Raw genomic sequence first — 22,661 nt, forward strand, 5'->3', positions numbered from 1 at the left:
GTTTCTCTGATGACTGCCTTTCCTGGTTCACCAACTACTTTGCAGACAGAGTGCAGTGTGTCAAATCGGAGGGCATGCTGTCCGGTCCTCTGGCAGCCTCTATGGGGGTGCCACAGGGTTCAATTCTCGGGCCGACTCTTTTCTCTGTATATATCAATGATGTTGCTCTTGCTGCGGGCGATTCCCTGATCCACCTCTATGCAGACGACACCATTCTATATACTTCCGGCCCATCCTTGGACACTGTGCCATCTAACCTCCAAACAAGCTTCAATGCCATACAACACTCCTTCCGTGGCCTCCAACTGCTCTTAAACACTAGTAAAACCATAATGTATGCTTTTCAACCGTTCGCTGCCTGCACCTGCATGCCTGACTAGTATCACCACCCTAGATGGTTCCAACCTTGAATATGTGGACATCTATAAGTACCTAGGTGTTTGGCTTGACTGTAAACTCTCCTTCCAGACTCATATCAAACATCTCCAATCGAACATCAAATCCAGAATCGGCTTCCTATTCCGCAATAAAGCCTCCTTCACTCATGCCGCCAAACTTACCCTAGTAAAACTGACTATCCTACCGATCCTCGACTTCGGCGACGTCATCTACAAAATAGCTTCCAACACTCTACTCAGCAAACTGGATGCAGTTTATCACAGTGCCATCCGTTTTGTCACTAAAGCACCTTATACCACCCACCACTGCGACTTGTATGCTCTAGACGGCTGGCCCTCGCTCCATATTTGTCGCCAGACCCACTGGTCCCAGGTCATCTACAAGTCCATGCTAGGTAAAGCCCCGCCTTATCTCAGTTCACTGGTCATGGTGGCAACACCCACCCGTAGCACGCGCTCCAGCAGGTGTATCTCACTGATCATCCCTAAAGCCAACACCTCATTTGGCCGCCTTCCGTTCCAGTTTTCTGCTGCCTGTGACTGGAATGAATTGCAGAAATCGCTGAAGTTGGAGACTTTTATCTCACTCACCAACTTCAAACATCTGCTATCTGAGCAGCTAACCGATCGCTGCAGCTGTACATTGTCTTATCGGTAAATAGCCCACCCAATTATACCTACCTCATCTCCATACTGTTTTTATTTATTTACTTTTCTGCTCTTTTGCACATCAATATCTCTACCTGTACCTGTACATGACCATCTGATCATTTATCACTCCAGTGTTAATCTGCAAAATTTTAATTATTTGCCTACCTCCTCATGCCTTTTGCACACAATGTATATAGACCCTTTTTTTCTGTGTTATTGACTTGTTTATTGTTTACTCAATGTGTAACTCTGTGTTGTCTGTTCACACTGCTATGCTTTATCTTGGCCAGGTCGCAGTTGCAAATGCGAACTTGTTCTCAACTAGCCTGCATGGTTAAATAAAGGTGAAATAAAAAATTAAAAATAAATTAAAAAGCAGGTTAGTTAGAAGATAGAGGGTGGAGAAAGGAGGGAGGCTCCCAAACACTGGAGACATGGTAAAACCCTATTCTCCATACTGTACTTCACAAGACATTTTTTTGTTGAATTATTATTGTTGACACAACACTGTGGCAACATTATAACATGGGAAAGTTTTGAAAAGCCTATTGACTTGGTCACATACAACCAGGGCCGGTTCTAGGCATAAGCTGTTATGCACTTGAGTGAGGACCCAAAAGCGGTTTAACCAAAAACAGAGTTCTTTAATGAGCACACAGGAAAGACATAGATCCTCTTCAGATGTAGATTATGGGAAAAATAGACAAAAGAGAGGGCAACAAATGAAACATAAAGTCCCTCTGATAATTAAAAGAGAGTCCCCTTCTTAGCAGCAGAGGAGAATATGGGTAAAGCAAACAGGCTGCATCCTCTCATTATCGTAGAGGAAAACCTGATCTCACGTAGCATCAGATGAACTGGACACAGTGCAAACGAAAGACAGTTAGCTGAGTACAGGATGCACCTGCCAGGCAGATTCCGACAGGACAAGGATGAAAAGCGAGATTTATAAAGCTTGTTTCTAAATGAGAAACTCAAAGAGAATCTGACACCGAAAGAAGCAGGAACAGAGAGAGAAATAGAGACCTAATCAGAGGGAAAAAGGGAACAGGTGGGGAAAGGGTGAACGAGGTAGTTAGAGGAGATGAGGAACAGCTGGAGAAGGAGAGAAAGAGAAGGTAACCCAATAAGACCAGCAGAGAGAGACAGAGTGAAGAGAAAGAACAGGAACAAGACATAATAAGACATGACATAAGCAACATAATTTACCTTAATTTCAAAAGGGAATGTCATATTGAGACTAGAGTCTCTTTTGCAAATGAGCCCTGCACAATACAAAAAACCCCAAATCAATTAACATAAATATACACACTATACGCATTAAATACACATTAAGATGCAAAACACATTGAATTAAAACAAACACATCCTTCATTATAAAAATCCTCTGTTAACTGTCTAATTGCCCTTTGGGACACCAAAGCTACCAATCGTAATGTATTTTGGAGATTATTTCAAATTTACGGTGCAAGGAAGTTAAAAGCTGATTTACCTAAATCTGTAGTTACTAAATAAATCTCCAGAGTTAACCAACCCTGTGAACGGGTTGGATAACTTGTCATTTTAAAACTTAACAGTAAAGGTAGGTAAATTGGAAGCTTATGGAGCAGAGTTTTGTAAACAAAAAGAGTGTAATGATGCGATATACATGACTTTAAAGAGGACCAGCCAACCTTTTGATACAGGAGGCAGTGGTGAGTATTAAAATTGTCACCTGTGACAAAGTGAAGGGTGCTCTGGAAGACATTATCCAGGCAGCTGCAATTTATGACCTCATATCAGTCTTATTCTAAACGTCGCAAAATTCTTAGATATCTGCACATCGCTAGTCTAAATGATGACTCAAATTGTCTTAATTATTTATTTACTAACAAACTAAATAATCACACAGAAATACATAAACACACACACGTACCGGTACACGTTGAATTGATTACTAACATAATGCAATGAAAATTCCCTAGTGGACTAACCCAATATGACAACTTGTTACCCAATGGAAGGGAGGGGTAAGATACACATATATTTACTCTTGTATGCCTTTGTCATCTCTCTGTTGAAAACACGCATCCGTCTATGGCGAGTAGTTGATGTAAGTCTCTGGTCGTGTAAGTCTCTGGTTGTGTAAGTCTCTGGTTGTTCACCAGAGGTCACAATGTCCTCAGTAGTAGTAATAGGCTTCTTTGTCTCTGAGTGTTCGTTAGACTGGTTACATCAGAGGTACACACGCAGTGGTCTTGGTTGAGTTTACTAGACTGAGGTACTTAATCAGCTGCAGACTAAATGTTCCAATGTAGTCTTTAACTTCTTTACTCGAGAGTTACCGTTTTCTGGTCTGATAGTTTTAAACCCATTCAACATATTCAGCTCGCGCTGCCCGTATACTGGTCTTGTAGTTTTAAACCATTTCAACGTGTAGCCACCGCTCCAAGCTTTCTAGTCTGATATGTTAATTCTTCAGCAGGTCCATTTAAGCACTCGCCTTGGAGGCAGGTCCATCATGTTGCCACAATGTCTGTGCTCACGTGGGCGGGGTCACGGACTCGGCAAGAGTTTACATGAAAAACAACTATCCTCTAGAAGGCTAAAATCCCATTTCATCTTCACACACATTTTCATTTTTTATCATATAAGTTTTACAACATTTAGATGTAAATCTGATAACAGGACATATACATTTGTAGTGTTACAGTTATTTAGTTATACCGTCCTTAATGATATCACAAAACCATAACCTTTTGACAGGATTTATTGTTTGGATCCTCCACCAACCATTTCCCACATTGTTTATGTTAGGAATATTGTTTCAGTATCCACTTTTGCATGTTGGAGTTTTGGTGGCAGATTATCTCTCTAAACACATCAGTTTCCTTTGTTCAAAACTGCAAGTCCAGAGAGAGTTTATGCTGGGTCATTAAAGTCATAAGACCGGCCCACTTACACCCCTTCCTCTCTGGGAGGGGGGGGGGCTCTCTTTGATCCTCACCCAGGAGGGAAAGTCATGACACTGTACAAAATTGGACTGTAGCCTTGTAACATCCAGGTCAGCAGTTGGGGCAATTGCGTCCATAATAGTATATTCTGCATATAGAAGAAATGTACAACTTTTGACAGATTGACCAACAGCATTTATATAAATAGTGAAAAGAACAGGTTGTGGAATCGACCCCTGCAGAGCATCTTTATGTTTTTCAAGGAATTCGGACAATCACTATGGCCTGAGTTCTATCATTTAGATAATCATAAAACCAAGAGCAGGTGTCAGAGCCCAGGCCAATCGAGGACAACTTGTTCAATAAAATAGCAAAATCAACAGATAAAAAAGAGCAAAATTGCTTATTTACCAAGGATTCGAGAATCGTATCTTCTTTCATTTTATGTAGCCTTTATTCAACCAGGTAAGACACATTGCGGTTAAAAACCTATTTTGCGAGGGCGACCTGGCAAGAAAGCAAAACAGGGAAATAACAGTGTGTACAATACATAAAATATTGCAAAAAAATACAAGTTATGGATACAATTGAATATTATAAACAATTGCAGCTATCACAAACAGTGTTGTCGATCAGATTCTTAAAAATAGGCAAGGACACTAAGTCCCTAACTTTAATATCTTTTGAAGCATGTTCCAAGATGAAGGGGCATTATGGGAAAATATTGTTTCCCATCTCAGTTCTAGCCTTAGGAACAGACAAGGACAGCAGCTACTGTGAATGAAGATGGTATTTAGTGACTAATCTGGTCAGTAAGGAACAGAGATGCAAAGGGAGTTGTCCCATGAATGCTTTGTGCACAAAAGTGTACCAGTGCTTCAGCCTCCTGGTGGAGCGAGAGGTCCATTGCACCATAATATACAAATCACAGTGATGGGTGAGTGATCTAGCGTTTATAATAGATCTTAAAGCACCATGATACACTGTTTCCAGAGTTTTCAAGGTACTTGCTGAGGCCTGCATATAGGCAATATCACCATAATCCAGCACAGATTTTTTTTAAAGGTGCTTTGAACAAGATCCTTTCTGACTAACATTGATAAGCAAGATTTATTCCAAAAATAGAAACCCAATTTCAACTTCAGTTTCTTGGTCAAATTATCAATGTGCTGTTTAAAATGTAGATTTTCATCTAACCAAATCCCAGGATACTTATAGTAGGTGACCCTTTTTATAGTTAAAATCTGCAAGTGACTCCATCTGTTTACTTTAAGAGAAGAGAAAACCATAAATGTAGTATTGCTTGCATTAGGCACACATTTCAATTCAAAAAGCTGCCTTCGAATAACATCAAAAGCCAACTGTAAGTCTTGAAAAGCCTTCTCAATATTAGATGCGTCAGAATAAATAATTGTGTCAACGGCAAACAGATGGAGATTTGCAGAGTCATCATGATCAACACAAAGGAGATGATTGTGGACTACAGGAAAAGGAGGATCGAGCACGCCCCTATTCTCATTGACGGGGCTGTAGTGGAGCAGGTTGAGAGCTTCAAGTTCCTTGGCGTTCACATCACCAACAAAACAACATGGTCCAAGCACACCAAGACAGTCGTGAAGAGGGCACAACAAAACGTATTCCCCCTCAGGAGACTGAAAAGATTTGGCATGGGTCCTCAGATCCTCAAAAGGTTTTACAGCTGCACCATCGAGAGCATCCTGACGTGTTGCACCACCGCCTGGTATGGCAACTGCTCGGTCTCCGAACACAAGGCACTACAGAGGGTAGTGCGTACAGCCCAGTACATCACTGGGGCCAAGCTTCCTGCCATCTAGGGGCTCTATACCAAGCGATGTCAGAGGAAGGCCCTAAAAATCGTCAAAGTCTCCAGCCACTCTAGTCATAGACTGTTCTCTCTGCTACCGCATGGCAAGCGGCATCGGAGCACCAAGTCTAGGTCCAAGAGGTTCCTAAATAGCTTCTACCCCCAAGCCATAAGACTCCTGAACAGCTAATCAAATGGCTACCCAGACTACTTGCATAATTAACACATCATTGGGAGGACAATGACCTGTCAGTGGAAATAACCTACTATACTATACAGTGATGATCTAGTAGCCATTTGTAGCCACAGTTAACTAAACTATATCTAGCCTGTACAGTCCAATTACTGCTCCAATATAACCATTCAACTGTATCATGGTCTTTATTTTACAAACTGTATCTGCCTGTTGACATGATGTTGACCTGTGGGTAAGGTTTATGACCACCCCCATAAATACCTTTCTCCCTTCCCTCTCTCTCTTGACTCTACTGAAGGACTCTTAAATAGTCTTTGTTAAACATAGAGAGTCTGGGAACATCAAACGGAGGGGGGGGGGGGGTAATCCAACCAGTGGAAAATATGCGTTGGTACTTAATAAATATGATGTCAGTTCGGTTGTCATCTGAGACATTATGACTGATGACAGGACAACATAAACTGTATCTGGGAAAGTCTACATATTCTAGTTATCAGATACACATGGAATTGTTGTGAAATTTAAATGTGTAAATATGAAACTATTTGTGAAAAGATTAAATGTAATTTTAGCTTCCAAATGAGAGAATTGGGTTTTCATAAGGTTAGAGCTCTGCTCAATCAGTGGCCCGCCCCTGTGAAGAGACATTGGTCATAAACTATGAAACACACCCTTCTCTCCCTCCAATCTATAAGCCTTTGACGAAAATGTCCGATATCAGAAGGATTCAGATAATAACTACAGAACGAAGCCAACCTCAGCGTGAGCTTTTCTTGTCAATGGTATTAACTTTTAACTCTTATTCACTACAGAAGTGATGCGTCCTAGCCGTTGAGTTAGCATCGGCCACTGTAAACGTGGGCTAGGAAAGACGGACGACGTATCCAGTCTGTCACACAATGACGATACTACAACGTTTCCAATTTACCAACAGAGATATTTTTCCGAGGACAGGAAGATCTCTGTTGGCCAACACGGCCAGCATCTATGACCAACCTACCGAAGCGCAGCTCAGAGTAAATAGTTATTGCATTTTCCTTTTCCAAATGACCGGTAATTTAGAATGCATAAGATTCTGTATTTACGATAGCATAGCTTCTCCCTTTGTTCCTCAGTCTTCCCGCTCTTTCACTCAAATCCAACCCCCTTTCCTTTGTGTAACCAGCTGTCATGTCGGCTCTGTCCACCAGGGACGTTTTCTGTATGACATAATTTGCATTGTGTGTATATGTAATTCTGTGTGATTAGTTAGGTATTTAGTAAATAAATAATTAAACCCAATTTTGTATTGCTGATTCAACTTGTTAGCCAGGGTTCGTGAAGATTTTACAACTTTCAGATTAGACTGAAATAAGGTGACGATTAATATTGACTGCTATTGATGTAAAAATATTACTAGGTATTTAAGAGTTTATTTGGAAGATAACAGCTCTATAAACACTCTTTCTTGGTGCCCCGACTTTCTAGTTAATTACATTTACATGATTAGCTCAATCAGGTAATATTAATTACAGAGAAAGTATTTTATAGAATAGCATGTCATATCACTTAATCTGGCATAGCCAAAGACACGACACTGTGTTCCTGTCTGGTAGAGGGCTCATGATGACTGTGGAAGACTTTTAGTATATGGAATCCTTAATGACAGAATGCACAAGGACAAGACTGTCAGGATCATTCATGCATACATTTATTTAACTTGGTAATATTTCCTAACCACTTGTTTGAGTGGTTACAATGTAACAATATGGATGTATATTTCTGTTTCAGTATTTTTATCTTAGCAAAGCTTAAAAATCATTCAAAAGGGGTTTGAACCCACATTTAAACCAGAGAAGTGACTGGTGTTAGTAGAATCATTAAAAACCCTAGCTTTGCTGGCCAATGCTGAGTGATAGTGCAATTGCTCCAACATGCCTGTGTCGTGAAGTTGTATTAGTTCATGTGACGACTGTTGTTCATCGAATGATTAAAAGTTTCTAATTGAGTGATTAACTGAATCAAGCAATTATTAACTCATTAACCTGGGGCACCATGGGAAAACTAGTTTTTATTGAGTTTCTATTTCCCAAATTAACTCAAAGAATATCAGAATATCGATTTTTCAACAGCCGCTAATTAACCAGTTACCTATACAATCTCGTTCTGAACATCGTATAGTCCGTGAATCTGCACGGACCCGGGTCTCGCCAATGCGTTTGTACCACACCAATCTTAGTTGAATATTTATTTACTAGAAAGCTAAAATGATGATACACATAGACAAAACACATTATAGGCTATAGATTAGAACTTAGTATAACGGGCCAACACACTATAGCGCGTTACCCAAAATGGGATTTCAAAGAGAGAGAGAGAAAAAAGAAAGTACACGAGAGAAATATGCATTTGGGTGAATTTGTCAGCTATGCTATTCTAACCCTAGCCTTGCCCCAAACTGCTGCTCTTATGGGTCAGAATATAATGATGTAATTACGTGGGGAAGACCTCAGAGGATTCTCTGCGTGGACCGTTCAGGGGACAGTTCAGGCTGCTCGATGACACACTTCTCCTGCGCAACTTTCTGTTCGTCCTCACGATGTCAGTGTCCTTTTGGCTTAGGAGTCTGTTCCCTCCCCTTGCTCTGGAAGGGGTCTTCTGAGGACAGACAGCTCTGTAGCTCACAGCTCACAGCATAGGAATGAAACCGTTTAGATACCACGATTCGCTGGGATTGGATACTAGGGGGTCCGGCTTGAATTCACCTGCTTAGACACAGCTACTCATCCGTAGCTTGAGTAGAAAAAGATGTCTTTGTCTTCAAACTTGTGTTGCGTTCTGGGTTTGTAGACCTTGGCTGCAGCTTGGGCACGTAGTCTTGTCTGTAAATTCTTTAGTCACAGGTTTTATACCCTTGGGTCAGAAGTGGGCGTAACTGCCTTTAGGGCAATTCTCTGGGCGTACCACGTTAATTAAGAGCAAGGTCTAGGTTTTTCTCAAATCCAATTTTAGACAACTAACTTCACATTTCATCTTTACCAAAACATTCCCTTTGATTTGGACATTTTCCACACAACATACAATGTATAAACATCAAACATATAATAGGAAAACTGTTGATGTTTCAATGTTTTCGTAATAACGTCATCTATTAACCTTTAATAACAAAACAAAAATGACATACATTTTCATATTACATCTATCGTCAAGACCACCATTGTGGCTGATGGAAACCATTGCTCCAAAGTCCCTTTATTTCATGTTTAATGTTCTGAGGCTTGTTCTCCATAGTAACAGGACAAAGGAATTTGTCTGTGGCCTGAGATTTACCAGGGGCGTGAGGGGTCATAAAACCCCCATATCTTCAGACCCCTAGATCTCTCCTCCTCTGTTGGGGTTGAGAGATAATCTGTAGGGTTGTGGTCTCTTGCAACCTGACCTGATCAGTACAGTCATGACACCTGTATCCGTATGAACGTGAATCACTGTGTTGGTGTCAGTATCTTCACAGATCCATGAAAGACTCCGAACCCAGGATAAAAAGGCTGAGTGAATGGGGTCTGGACTCTGTGGAGGAGGATCATTGGGTCAAAGACACTGTAGAAAGACAGAGTTCCTGCCCTGTTGTCCAGGTACACTCGTACTATGGTGAAGCAGGGGACAGATATGCCAGTCTGTTCACTATTGTCATAGAAGAAGCAGCTAGAGACACCACACCTCAAACACCAGGCCTGATTAATGTGTCTAAACCACTCCTCAGGTCCTCTCCTGTTGATCAATTTATATGAGACAGCTATATCAATCCACCCAGTCCACTCTACCTCCTAGTAGCAGACTCCGGACAGATCCTCTATACACAACACCTGGTAGTTGGTGGTAAATCTGTCTGGATGGTCAGGATAGGACTGGAACTTATTACTCCATGTCACATTTCCCCTCATACAGACACAGGTACAGTGGGGCAAACCATTATTTAGTCAGCCACCAATTGTGCAAGTTCTCCCACTTAAAAAGATGAGTGAGGCCTGTTATTTTCATCATAGGTACACGTCAACTATATACTATATTCAGGGAAGCTAGAAACCATTATACATAGGCAGTTAGAAAAGCCAAGGCTAGCTTTTTCAAGCAGAAATTTGCTTACTGCAACACTAACTCAAAAGTTCTGGGACCCTGTAAAGTCCATTGAGAATAAGAACACCTCCTCCCAGCTGCCCACTGCACTGAAGATAGGAAACACTGTCACCACTGATAAATCCACTATAATTGAGAATTTCAATAAGCGTTTTTCTACGGCTGGCCATGCTTTCCACCTGGCTACCTCTACCCCGGTCAACAGCACTGCACCCCCCCCCAGCAACGCGCCCAAGCCTTCCCCATTTCTCCTTCTCCCAAATCCAGTCAGCTGATGTTCTGAAAGAGCTGCAAAATCTGGACCCCTACAAATCAGCCAGGCTAGACAATCTGGACCCTTTCTTTCTAAAAATGTTCTGCCGAAATTGTTGCCACCCCTATTACTAGCCTGTTCAACCTCTCTTTCGTGTTGTCTGAGATTCCCAAAGATTGGAAAGCAGCTGCGGTCATCCCCCTCTTCAAAGGGGGGGAAACTCTTGACCCAAACTGCTACAGACCTATATCTATCCTACCCTGCCTTTCTAAGGTCTTCGAAAGCCAAGTCAACAAACAGATTACCAACCATTTCGAATCCCACCATACCCTCTCTGCTATGCAATCTGGTTTCAGAGCTGGTCATGGATGCACCTCAGCCACACTCAAGGTCCTAAATGATATCTTAACCGTAATCAATAAGAAACATTACTGTGTAGCTGTATTCATTGATCTGGCCAAGGCTTTCGACTCTGTCAATCACCACATCCTCGTCAGCAGACTCGACAGCCTTGGTTTCTCAAATGATTGCCTCGCCTGGTTCACCAACTACTAGAGTTCAGTGTGTCAAATCGGAGGGTCTGTTGTCCGGACCTCTGGCAGTCTCTATGGGGGTGCCACAGTGTTCAATTCTTGGACCGACTGTCTTCTCTATATACATCAATGATGTCGCTCTTGCTGCTGGTGAGTCTCTGATCCACCTCTACGCAGACGACACCATTCTGTATACTTCTGGCCCTTCTTTGGACACTGTGTTAACAACCCTCTAGGCAAGCTTCAAAGCCATATAACTCTCCTTCCGTCGCCTCCAATTGCTCTTAAATACAAGTAAAACTAAATGCATGCTCTTCAACCGATCGCTACCCGCACCTGCCCGCCTGTCCAACAACACTACTCTGGACGGCTCTGACTTAGAATACGTGGACAACTACAAATACCTAGATGTCTGGTTAGACTGTAAATTCTCCTTCCAGACCCACATCAAACATCACCTACACAAAGTTAAATCTAGAATTGGCTTCCTATTTCGCAACAAAGCATCTTTCACTCATGCAGCCAAACATACCCTTGTAAAACTGACAATCCCACCAATCCTCGACTTCGGCGATGTCATTTACAAAATAGCCTCCAATACCCTACTCAACAAATTGGATGCAGTCTATCACAGTGCCATCAGTTTTGTAACCAAAGCCCCATATACTACCCACCATTGCGACCTGCACGCTCTTGTTGGCTGGCCCTCGCTTCATACTTGTCGCCAAACCCACTGGCTCCATGTCATCTACAAGACCCTGCTAGGTAAAGTCCCCCCTTTTCTCAGCTCGCTGGTCACCATAGCATCACCCACCTGTAGCACACGCTCCAGCAGGTATATCTCTCTGGTGACCCTCAGAACCAATTCTTTCTTTGGCCGCCTCTCCTTCCAGTTCTCTGCTGCCAATGACTGGAACGAACTACAAAAATCTCTGAAACTGGAAACACTTATCTCCCTCACTAGCTTTAAGCACCAGCTGTCAGAGCAGCTCACAGATTACTGCACCTGTACATAGCCCACCTATAATGTAGCCCAAATAACTACCTCTTTCCTACTGTATTTATTTTATTTATTTATTTTGCTCCTCTGCACCCCATTATTTTTATTTATACTTTGCACATTCTTCCACTGCAAATCACATTGTATATAGCCTTGTTTCTACTGTATTATTGACTGTATGTTTGTTTTACCTCATGTGTAACTCTGTGTCGTTGTATGTGTCGAACTGCTTTGCTTTGCTGTAAATGAGAACTTGTTCTCAACTTGCCTACCTGGTTAAATAAAGGTGAAATAAACTAAATAAATAAATAAAAACTATATATGTCATGTCTTGTTATGTCTGTTTCTGTCCTTTCTCTTCACTCTGTCTCTCTCTGCTGGTCTTTTTAGGTTACCTTCTCTGTCTCTCATTCTTCAGCTGTTCTACATCTCCCCTAACTAGCTCATTCACTCTTTCCCACCTGTTCTCTCTTCCCCCTCTGATTAGGTCTCTATTTCTCTCTCTGTTCCTGCTACTTTCAGTGTCTGATTCTTGTTTGTGTTTTTGATGCCAGAAGCAAGCTGTCGTCTCGTTTGCTTCCACCTTGTCCTATCCTGTCGGAGTCTGCCTGGCAGGTGCATCCTGCATTATACTAACGTTCTTTTTGTTCCATTGACAACGTTGGAAGAGGATTTATGCCATTCCTGTTTTTTCATTAAAGAACTCTGTTTTCTGTTAAAACCGCTTTTGGGTCTTCACTCAAGTACATAACAGAAGAATCAGACCAAGAATGGACCCAGCGGCTCCGGACCCTTTTCACTCCGCCGTCGAGATCCAGGGAGCGATGCTAGGCAGACACGAGGAGGAATTGTCTGCTGCTCGACATGCCGTTGAGACCCTGGCCGTCCAAGTCTCCGACCTCACAAGACGGGTTCACCAACTCCACCTCGACCCACCGCCCACTTCCAGGGTTTCCGAGTCTCCGGAGCCCAGGATCAACAACCCGCCGTGTTACTCTGGGGAGCCCACTGAGTGCCGCTCATTCCTCACTCAGTGTGACGTGGTGTTCTCTCTCCAGCCCAACACTTACTCCAGGAGCGCAGCCCGCATCGCCTACGTCATTTCTCTCCTTACCGGACGGGCGCGTGAGTGGGGCACGGCAATCTGGGAGGCGAGGGCTGAGTGTATTAACCAGTATCAGGACTTTAAGGAGGAGATGATACGGGTTTTTGACCGTTCTGTTTTTGGGGAGGAGGCTTCCAGGGCCCTGTCTTCCCTATGTCAGGGGAATCGATCCATAACGGATTATTCTATTGAGTTTCGCACTCTCGCTGCCTCTAGTGACTGGAACGAGCCGGCTTTGCTCGCTCGTTTTCTGGAGGGTCTCCTCGTCGAGGTTAAGGATGAGATCCTCTCCCGGGAGGTTCCTTCCAGTCTGGACTCCTTAATAGCTCTCGCTATTCGCAAAGCGACGGTTTGATCTTCGTCGCCGAGCACGTGGAAAGGAGTTCGCGTTCTCCGTTGCTCCCCTCTCCACATCACTGCCACCTGCCGCATCACTGCCACCCTCCTCCGCCGGCTCGGATGCTGAGCCTATGCAGCTGGGGGTATCCGCATCTCGGCCAAGGAGAAGGAACGGAGAATCACCAATCGCCTCTGTCTCTACTGCGGCTCCGCTGGTCATTTTGTCACCTCATGTCCAGTAAAAGCCAGAGCTCATCAGTAAGAGGAGGGCTACTGGTGAGCGCAACTACTCAGGCCTCTCCTTCCTTTCCGGTCCATCTCCGCTGGCCCGGTTCATCTGCTTCCTGCAGTGCCTTGATAGACTCTGGGGCGGAGGGCTGTTTTATGGACGAGACCTGGGCTCGGGAACATGACATTCCTCTCAGACAGTTAGGGGAGCCCACGGCCTTGTTCGCTTTAGATGGTAGTTCTCTCCCCAAGATTCAGCGTGAGACGCTGCCTTTAACCCTCACTGTCTCTGGTAATCATAGCGAAACCATTTCTTTTTTAATTTTTCGTTCACCTTTTACACCTGTTGTTTTGGGTCATCCCTGGCTAGTGCGCCATAACCCTTCTATTAATTGGTCTAGTAATACTATCCTATCCTGGAATGTTTCTTGTCATGTGTCCTGTTTAATGTCTGCTATCCCTCCTGTTTCCTCTGTCCCTTCTTCACAGGAGGAGCCTGGCGATTTGACAGGGTGCCGGAGGAGTATCACGATCTGCGCACGGTGTTCAGTCGTTCAAGGCCAGGCCACTTCTCTCCCTCCACACCGGTCGTATGACTGTAGTATTGATCTCCTTCCGGGAACTACTCCCCCGGGGTAGATTATACTCTCTGTCGGCTCCCGAACGTAAGGCTCTCGAGGATTATTTGTCTGTTTCGCTCGACGCCGGTACCATAGTCTCCTCCTCCTCTCCCGCCGGAGCGGGGTTTTTTTTTGTTCAGAAGAAGGACGGGTCCCTGCGCCCATGCGTGGATTATCGAGGCTGAATGACATAACAGTTAAGAATCGTTATCCGCTTCCTCTTATGTCTTCAGCCTTCGAGATCCTGCAGGGAGCCAGGTTTTTCACCAAATTGGACCTTCGTAACGCCTACCATCTCGTGCGCATCAGGGAGGGGGACGAGTGGAAGACGGCGTTTAACACTCCGTTAGGGCACTTTGAATACCGGGTTCTTCCTTTCGGCCTCGTTAACGCTCCAGCTGTCTTTCAGGCACTAGTTAACGACGTCCTGAGAGACATGCTGAACATTTTTGTTTTCGTTTACATGGACGATATCCTGATTTTTCACCGTCTCTCTCGATTCATGTTCAGCACGTGCGACGCGTCCTCCAGCGCCTTTTGGAGAACTGTCTTTATGTGAAGGCTGAGAAGTGCACTTTTCATGCCGCCTCTGTCCCTTTTCTCGGTTCCGTTATTTCCGCTGAGGGCATTAAGATGGATCCCGCTAAGGTCCAGGCTGTCATTGATTGGCCCGTTCTAAGTCACGCGTCGAGCTGCAGCGCTTTCTGGGCTTCGCTAATTTCTATCGTCGTTTCATCCGTAATTTCGGTCAGGTGGCAGCTCCCCTCACAGCCCTTACTTCTGTTAAGACGTGCTTTAAGTGGTCCGTTTCCGCCCAGGGAGCTTTTGATCTTCTTAAGAATCGTTTTACATCCGCACCTATTCTTGTTACACCTGACATCTCTAGTCAGTTTGTGGTTGAGGTTGACGCGTCAGAGGTGGGCGTGGGAGCCATTCTTTCTCAGCGCTCTCTCTCTGACGGCAAGGTCCATCCTTGCGCGTTTTCTCTCATCGCTTATCGCCGTCAGAACGTAACTATGATGTTGGTAATCGCGAACTGCTCGCCATCCGCTTAGCCCTAGGCGAATGGCGACAGTGGTTGGAGGGGGCGACCGTTCCTTTTGTCGTTTGGACTGACCATAGGAACCTTGAGTACATCCATTCAGCCAAACGACTTAATGCGCGTCAGGCTCGTTGGGCTCTGTTTTTCGCTCGTTTCGAGTTTGTTATTTCTTATCGTCCGGGCTCAAAAAACACCAAGTCTGATGCTTTATCTCGTCTCTTCAGTTCTTCTGAGGTCTCCACCGACCCCGAGGGGATTCTCCCTGGGGGCGTGTTGTCGGGTTGACTGTCTGGGGAATTGAGAGGCAGGTAAAGCAAGCACTCGCTCACACTCCGTCGCCGCGAGCTTGTCCTAGGAACCTTCTGTTCGTTCCCGTTCCTACTCGTCCGGCCGTTCTTCAGTGGGCCCACTCTGCCAAGTTAGCCGGCCACCCCGGCGTTCGGGGTACGCTCGCTTCCATTCGCCAGCGTTTCTGGTGGCCCACTCGGGAACGTGACGCGTCGATTTGTCGCCGCTTGTTCGGTCTGCGCGCAGACTAAATCTGGGAACTCTCCTCCTGCCGGCCGTCTCAGACCGCTTCCCATTCCCTCTCGACCGTGGTCTCACATCGCTTTAGATTTTATCACCGGACTGCCTTCATCAGCGGGAAGACAGTTATTCTTACGGTTGTCGATAGATTCTCTAAGGCGGCTCATTTCATTCCTCTCGCTAAGCTCCCTTCTGCTAAGGAGACGGCTCAGATCATTATCGAGAATGTTTTCCGAATTCATGGCCTTCCGTCTGACGTCGTTTCCGACAGAGGCCCGCAGTTCACGTCTCAATTTTGGAGGGAGTTTTGCCGTTTGATTGGGGCTTCCGTCAGTCTCTCGTCCGGCTTTCATCCCCAGTCTAACGGTCAACCGAACGGGCCAATCAGACTGTTGGTCGCATTTACGCAGTCTTTCTTTTCGTAACCCTGCGTCTTGGTCAGAACAGCTCCCTGGGCAGAACGCTTCCTTCGTCTGCTACCGGTCTATCTCCTTTTCAGAGTAGCCTCGGGTACCAGCCTCCCCTGTTCTCATCTCAGCTCGCCGAGTCCTGCGTCCCCTCCGCTCAGGCTTTTGTCCAGCGTTGCGAGCGCACCTGGAAGGGGGTCAGGTCGGCACTTTGCCGTAATAGGGCGCAGACTGTGAGGGCCGCTAATAAGCGTAGGACCAAGAGTCCTAGATATTGTTGCGGTCAGAGAGTATGGCTCTCCACTCAGAACCTTCCCCTTAAGACAGCTTCTCGCAAGTTGGCCCTGCGGTTCATTGGTCCGTTCCGTATTTCTCAGGTCATTAATCCCGTCGCAGTGCGACTTCTTCTCCGCAGCTATCTTCGTCGCGTTCACCCGGTCTTCCATGTCTCCTGTGTTAAGCCCGTTCTTAGCGCCCCGCTCGTCCCTCCCCCCCATCCTTGTCGAGGGCGCACCTATCTACAGGGTTCGTAAGATTTTGGACATGCGCCCTCGGGGCCGTGGTCATCAGTACCTAGTGGATTTACGGTCCTGAGGAGAGGAGTTGGGTTCCCTCTCGGGACGTGCTGGACCGTTCGCTGATCGATGAACCAGGTTTCCTCCTCGAGTGCACCAGGAGGCGCTCGGTGAGTGGGGGGGTACTGTCATGTCTTGTTATGTCTGTTCCTGTCCTTTCTCTTCACTCTGTCTCTCTCTGCTGGTCTTTTAGGTTACCTTCTCTGTCTCTCATTCTTCAGCTGTTCTACATCTCCCCTAACTAGCTCATTCACTCTTTCCCACCTGTTCTCTCTTCCCCCTCTGATTAGGTCTCTATTTCTCTCTCTGTTCCTGCTACTTTCAGTGTCTGATTCTTGTTTGTGTTTTTGATGCCAGAAGCAAGCTGTCGTCTCGTTTGCTTCCACCTTGTCCTATCCTGTCGGAGTCTGCCTAAAGGTGCATCCTGCATTATACTAACGTTCTTTTTGTTCCATTGACAACGTTGGAAGAGGATTTATGCCATTCCTGTTTTTTCATTAAAGAACTCTGTTTTCTGTTAAAACCGCTTTTGGGTCTTCACTCAAGTACATAACAATATACATAAAATGCTTTCATTTCTAAAAGAGGTATGTATGAATATATCCCAAAATAAATGGTGAAAATCTGAACTGTCACCTCATAAAACATTGCATCTCAAAGTCAAAACGCTGGAGTATAGAGCCAAATGGGCACATTTGAGCTTCATGGTCCAAATAGTGTATGTTACCAACCTTTAACAGAGATTTTGGCAATTTCCCCAGAGCAGATCTTTTCAACTCACTTTTCAGCCCAGAGACTGATTTCTTAACATCCTCAAATGAGATGTGCTGGTTGACAGTGAGGCAGGGTAAGTCCTCAGATCCAGGAGAGACACAGAGAGACTAGAAACTCTACAGTAACAGATCAGAAAACAGGGAAAATATTATTGTTGAGGAAGAAAAACATTTAACTTTCATCAGACACACCTGATGCTGTGGACAAAGATTCAGTGATGCCACCTGGAGGAATGTGATGTTGTCACCTGTGTGTGAGAGCTGCTCCAGCTCAGCTTCTCTCCTCCTCAGCTCAGACATCTCCTGTTCCAGTTGCTTCAGGAGTAGTTCAGCTCGACTCACTTCAGCCTTCTCCTGGGCTCTGATCTGCTCCTTCACCTCAGAGTACCTTCTCTCAATGGAGCGGATCAGCTCAGTAAAGATCTTCTTCCACTGCTGCTTGTGCTGAGTACTGTTGAAACAATCAGAGAGAGAGGAGGGATTCCAATTCAATATCAGAATATATCCTGTTACTCAAAGTGGGGCTCGGTGTGATCGAAACATGGCCCAGCAGTGGACTCCTCACTGGTTCCAGTTTTACTGAAGTTTAGTTTAGGAAGAGTAAGTCAATTTAGAAAGGACTATCTGCTAAGTGAATACATATAAATGGTCAACACTCACCTTGAGTGTCTCACCTCCTGTATCTCTTTCTCTCTCCTCTGGATTCTCTGTTTGGATTTCTGCTGTTCCTCCCCCAGCTGGCTCTGCAGTTAAACACATGTCAATCCATGGCTCATTTGTACAAGTGATTCTGTCTTAATGAAAACAGATATAACTTTATGATAAAATCTCTCCTGCATGGCAGAAAAGTGCATTAGACTGCTAACCCAAAGCCTAGACAAACCTCTCTGGGCTAGGGTCCCTTTTTCAGAATTCCCACCTGTCTGACATGCCCAAAGTAAACTGCCTGATACACAGGTCCAGAAGCTAGGATATGCGTATAATTGGTAGCATTGGATAGAAACACGTTGATGTTTCTAAAACTGTTAAAATAATGTCCGTGAGTATAACAGAATTGATATGGCAGGCGAAAATCCGAAGACAATCCAACCGAAAGAAAAAGTAATCGGCATCTCCCAGGCACATCCAATGCAAAGCTATTGACAACTATCCCATTGACTATATGCAGAAATCCTTTCTTATTGTTCTAGTTAGGATCTCACAACACAGTTAGCTACTACTATTAATCCATAAGCAGGGATCCAAACTGGTGAGGGCCCAAAAAGGGGACACTTTTTTTGTACTGAAAAATCCCTGCGGGGGGGGATAAACATGTATAAAATAATATCAGCTTTAAAATGCAAATTTCTAGTCATTTAGGCTGGATCTGTTCTTGAAATGCAGGTTTTAACTAATTAAACAACAAAGAATATGATCTGTAGACTAAAGAATGAATTTGGACTATTAAAAGGGCCAGGATGAATCCAGCTAGATTACAGGCAACTAACATGTAATTATATCAAGAAGACTTTATAATAGACCAAATGATTAGGGTGAGGCACATTGAACGCCGTTTGGGTCTTTGCGTGTCAAAAAAGATACACGTCATATAACACTATTTGAAGCGTTAAATCAACTTTTAATTTAACACGTCAAATGATACAATTCTATTATAGAATGTTGTGTGTTCAGAATTTGCACGTGCAAGCCAAGCGCCACTACTATCGGTAGCACTGTCAAAGCTGTACAACAAAAGTTCCAAACAAGCACACACCGGCCACGAACGATGTGTTTACAATACCGTGTTGGTGAAAATAGACCAAATTATTAGGATGATGCACATGGGCTACTAACAGCTTACTACACACCATACACTTAGTATTACTTTCTTAGCTACAGTATACATATCTCCCTTGCATATTACATCATTTATGTAGCAGCATACAAGACATTGTTGGACCCCACTTTGTGAAGGTGCTGCAGCGGTCATTTGTGGGCAAATTTTGTCATCAAACTTTGTAATCTCGTAGTCTCGTATTCTTTGGATTTATGGTGGGAACTCAAAAAAAAGAAAACACACAGTCACTCCATTGAATAGCAGGCTAACGTTAGTGGTTTCTTTGCAACACTTTCAATTATCCACTGATTCCTTCCAAATAACTAATTGTTGAATTTGCGATTTGCAATTTGTTGTGTAATCTTTATGTCCAATGGCCGATGAGCACCGATACGTTTTATCTATAATAACTCTATAATAACTCTTCATTATTTATCTTCATATGACAATAATTAAAAAAGGATTTGGAAGTAGATTGTCAACTTGATTCATGGTGATGACTGCTAGCTAAGACTTTGAAAGTAAGATTTTGACATGATTAGTCCAATCAAAGCTACTGTAGATATAACGTGATTTGACGTCATTTTATCTGTGGCCAATGACCTTGAGCCTTCTTAGAAGGGCACTTGTAATATAATTATATGGCAGGACCCAAAGGGCTGAAATTTGGGATGTCTACCTTTACTAAGCACTTAAACTTGGAAATGACGTACTGTCCCCATGAGTGACATAACATTGAGCCAATCACGGCACTGCGCTCCATATTTTCTGCTGGCTCGCCCCACTACCACAGAAAGCATTGAGCTAGGCTGAAACACCTGCATTTTGGAGCTGCCTTACTCAAAAAAAAAAGAGACCATGTGTGTATGCAGCTTTATTAACTGAATGATATATATATATAAATATATATATATATATATTTACATTGTTTGCAAACTGATATGTGACACGCATTAATGCCAAACTAACATGCAAAACAGTGAAGCCCAAAAAAATATAAAATATTTAAATAATTTGTTATTTTTTTGCCTAGGATGTGGGGCTCAAAACAGGTGGGTTCCCACTGGTCATGTCTGGAGGAAACCTAGTGTTGTGACTTAACGTTAACATTAATCTGAATACTATTATTTATCTAATTAACTAACTATGTTTAATTGTTACCCAATTAAATGAATCATGTAACAGTTAACTCATTAGGATCTGGGGCACCACGAGAGTGGTTCTTTAAAGAGTTACCATCTGCTGAATTAAACTAGGTCTTTACCTATCACATCTATAAACAATCAACTTATTAATCACAACCTCATATCATATCATCATTCTGAACAGTCATAGCCTCCTTGCATCTGGAAAAACCAGAGCCGTACTTATGATTTAGTACTACACAAATTGGTTTCATTAAGTATTTACTAGCTAGTTAAATGGGAACACAGGATAAATATACACACTTTACACTGGTTATTGACTGGAGATTTAATATGCTGAAAACAGATCCCTAGCGACAAGAACATGGTTGCTTGTTAAAGAAGAGATGGAGAGGGAGAGAGAGATGGACAGAGACACTTAACATTGGTACATTCAGAAACTACTCTCACCTACAAATGCCTGGGTTCGCCGGGGATCTCTCTGTGAACAGGGCAGCCTTGGAAAAGGGGGTTGGGCCTTTTAACAGCACGCTTATAAGGCTTTGATTGTCCAAAATGGTCACGGAGGTGAGTTTATCGTCTCCACCTTGTGTTGAGATTCAAAGTTCAAACCACTTTATGGTGCAGCTGCAGCTTCACATTTTTCTGGTCTCGTGTTTTTTCTTAGCCCATCATTAATAAATTTTGCTCGAAAGGGGTAGTTCATGCAGACTGACATGCTCTCTGACCTTACCTCAGTGGTGTCTGCTCATTGTGCAAAGTTAGGTAAAACAATGATCTCTTATAGCTTCTCAAATCACATCCCTCTCTTCGCAAAAACAAAATAATACATGCACAACGCACAGTATGGAAACTTCATATACTATGTAGTGGGTATACTTTCCAAGTTAAAGTATTTCCATTAACATTTTTAATGACATCACAAAATAACACACAAAATTCTATTTGTGTTCTATAGATCGCCTCTGACCATTCCCCACATTCCACGTTAGAAATATTGTTCCAGTATGTGCTTTTGAACATGCTAGAGTTTCAGCAAAACTAAGAACATTCCTTTGGTGACTCTTGAGAGCACAGGCCTGAATCTTCTCCCTTGAATTACAACAAGGTGGGAGTTGTTAACCCCAAGCTGTTCTTTCCTTTCCCCTCTAGGTGGAGAGGGGTCTGATTGAAGTTATTCATTGCAAACCTTATCTGACCTATTTGGATTCTTGTGGACAGTCATGACACTGGCACCATCCCTACGGGAAGCATGGTGGTGGCAGAATCATGCTGTGGGGATGTTTTTCAGCGGCAGGGACTGTGAGACTAGTCAAGATCCAGGGAAAGTTGAACAGAGCAAAATACAGAGAGATCCTTGATGAAAATCTGCTCAGGACTTCAGACTGTAGCGAAGGTTCACCTTCCAACAGGACAACTACCCTAAGCACATGGCCAATACAACGCAGGAGTGGCTTCGGGATACGTCTCTGAATGTCCTTGAGTGGCTCAGCCAGAGTCCGGATTTGAACCCAATCAAACTGTATGGGAATAATAATGTATTTCATTTTGTAAAGTGTTTTCTTGCATCAAACAACGCAACAAAATGTTCAGTCACCTCCTTGTCAGAGGGACAAGTGGATAAACAGGTTAATGCAAAGGCCTGTATGTTCTTTTCAAAAGTCTCATGGAATGTAGACCTACATTGAACACCACACTTTGGCTGCTACTGTAGGCTGAATGATAGAACCGCTATTTAAATGTTAAAATTTTATGGGATGCATTTTCTCCATTGTTTTCAATGGTAGGTCACTCTGGTAGGCCTATATTACGATCAAATAGCTACAGTAGCTTACTTGGCCACTGTTAAAACAGTCAATTAAAGCGTGTACAGACTCAGTGTTCACAGTATCTTTCATACAAATCTTAACCTTGTGACCTATTCCATACATCTGTTGTGTGTTATGTAGACTGAAGGAGGATGTACTTTGCTATAAAATGCTGTGGCTCAAACCAGCTGGTTGAGTTCTCAGGGGTCAACTCCAGGGGTTGATTACTGACCATCTCCATTACTGCAGTTATTAAATAATAAAGGTTTGAATGTTTTTAAGAAATCTAAAAGTCTCTCCTTTTGATTACAATAATTCCACCACAGTAGTCTAGCTGGTCAGAAAGTGTCACGGCTGGATTAATGGTGAATAT

At 43.6% G+C, this 22,661-nt stretch overlaps 2 pseudogenes; both read right to left on the bottom strand.

Annotated features, from left to right (window-relative positions):
* LOC135523208 (E3 ubiquitin/ISG15 ligase TRIM25-like) overlaps window positions 1-22,661 on the bottom strand; it is a 34,486-nt pseudogene that overhangs the window by 5,439 nt on the left and 6,386 nt on the right.
* On the bottom strand, window positions 9,465-11,317 carry LOC135523209 (neoverrucotoxin subunit alpha-like; annotated as a pseudogene).

Source organism: Oncorhynchus masou, chromosome 30 (assembly GCF_036934945.1).
Source record: "Oncorhynchus masou masou isolate Uvic2021 chromosome 30, UVic_Omas_1.1, whole genome shotgun sequence".
NCBI classification, from domain to species: domain Eukaryota; kingdom Metazoa; phylum Chordata; class Actinopteri; order Salmoniformes; family Salmonidae; genus Oncorhynchus; species Oncorhynchus masou.